Source organism: Laccaria bicolor, genomic scaffold (assembly GCF_000143565.1).
Source record: "Laccaria bicolor S238N-H82 LACBIscaffold_49 genomic scaffold, whole genome shotgun sequence".
NCBI lineage: Eukaryota > Fungi > Basidiomycota > Agaricomycetes > Agaricales > Hydnangiaceae > Laccaria > Laccaria bicolor.
Genome location: NW_001889920.1, coordinates 217,865 through 220,261, shown reverse-complemented (window position 1 = coordinate 220,261; position 2,397 = coordinate 217,865).

Below are 2,397 nucleotides of genomic sequence, written 5' to 3'. Positions count from 1 at the left end.
ATAACTTGATTATCTATGGAACATCAGAAGAACAACCTGGGACTGGTATAAATGTCCTGGAAAAATGCGAAATGTCCGGAGCATTAGTTTCAATATACAAAGGACATCCAAAAAGCACTCACATAAATGTTTTGGAGAAATTCGAAATGACCAGGATTATCTACGGAACGCCAGAAGAACAACCCTGGTAGCGGTATAAGTGTCCCGAAAAAATGCGAAATGTCCAGACCAATAACTTGATTATCTACAGAACACCAGATAAACAACCCTAGTAGTGGTATAAGTGTCCCGAAAAAAGTGCGAAATGTCCGGAGCATTACTTTCAATATACAAAGGACATCCAAAAAGCCCTTGCATAATGGGACATCAGAAAAACAACCATGGTAGCCATGTAAATGTCCGAAGAAAATGTGAAATGTCCAAAGCATTGATTTAAATACCCACAGGACATCCAAATAACACCCCTGGATGTCCCGGAAAAATGCGAAATGTCTGGGGCATGACTTTTCTTACCCACAAGATGTCAAAAAAGCAACACTGGTGTCCATATAAATGTCCCAGAAATGTGAAATCTATGGAGCAATAGTTTTAACATCCACATGACATTAGAAAAGCAACCCTGGTATCGATATAAATGTCCTGGGAGAATGCAAAATCTCCCGGGCAATAGTTTAAATTCACTGGACCTCAAAAACAACTCTGGATGTCCCGAAAAAAATGTAAAATGTCTGGGGAATAACATTTAATATCCACAAGATGTCAGAAAAGCACCCCGGTGTCCATATAGGACTCTGGTTTCTAGTTAAATCTCCTGAGACAATGTGAAGGTCTTGAAATGAAGAGTATGATATTCTAGGACAGATAACCTTCCTGTGGCAAGAAAGATAAAGTGCCTATGAGCTTTTCCTAGGATGTGCATGAGCTATTCCCCCAATTTCTAGTACCCAAAAGCAATGTATAAAATCACTCAGATAACCAAGATATCAAGCATGGAGGTCCTTATGCACTTTGCAGAAAATGCTGATGTTCTCTCACTTTGCAGAACTTGGTGATGTTCACTTGTAGATGAGGTCGTTCAATGGCATTCAGTTCATACAATGGAACTTCAGACAATTGTGGACATGCAGAATGCTTTGCGGATGTCCCAATTAGTGTTCCATGCATTTCGCATTTTTTCGGAACATTTACATGGACATCCAGGGTGCCATTCGGATGTCCTGAATCAATGTTCGTGTGCTTTTTGCATGTCTCATGTATATTCCAATTAACAGATGTCCCATATATATTCCAATTCATGTTCTGGGACATCCAAGGTGCTTTTTGGATGTCCTGTGTATAGTCCAATTAATGTTCCGGGCATTTCGCATTTTTTTCAGGACATTTATCCAGACATCCAGGATGTTTCTCAGATGTCCTATATGTATTCTAATTAATGTTCCAGGAATTTTACATTTTTCCGGAACACTCATATGGACATCCAGGGTGCTTTTCAGATGTCCTGAATCAATGACCATGTGCTTTCTGGATGTCCCGCATATATTTCAATTAACATTCCAGGCATTTTGCATTTTTTTTGGAACATTTATGTGGACAGGAAAAGCAATGGGGGGGGTGGTGAAGGTGTGGATGGAAGCAGTGATGGCTGGGGTGATGACGGTAACATGGAGGATGAAGATATCAATGTTGACCCAATCGATGCATTCCACGGCTTCATTATGCCACTTCTCTACCCATGGAAGCAATCTGGATCAAGCAATACCAAGTGGGACATCACAATTGAATGTCTGCTAGCCGTATACAGCCTTAGGACTGATGGAAACTTTTGGTCAGCGAACGATGTGACCCCTACATTGTCCAAGACACATTATCACATATGTCGCGCCATATTTTATGAAGCATGAAGAAGGCTAAAACTTGGCCAGTTTGGTGGCAATGCCTATCAGTAAGCTGCTACTTTCCTTGGAAACTAGTCTCGCTTTTGGTGGCTGTTGACTTGTCAGACATCGTTGGACCAGACACACACTTTTTTGTTGCCATTGTCATTGAGGAATTTAAGGGAATGATTTGTTTGCTTGTTGATGTTGTGGGGCTAGTTTTGGGGGCATTCATATTTTTTGCCGCTGTGTCAGTATTTTTGGGGCTGGCCTGGAAGACCTTGACTGGGATTTGTTTGTCATCAGGTGAGTATGCGGTCCCCTCACCCCCCAATGCTCACTGTTCCAGCTGCCACGTTGCAACCAACAGATGACAACAACAACGTGGCCCACCACCATCCACAAGAGCCCACCACACCCACACAACACACCCACAACACACTAGGGCACCACCCTGCCCACGAAACACACCCAGCACCCACAAAAAACAGCCCCACGCCCATGAAACAACCCCCAGTGCCCA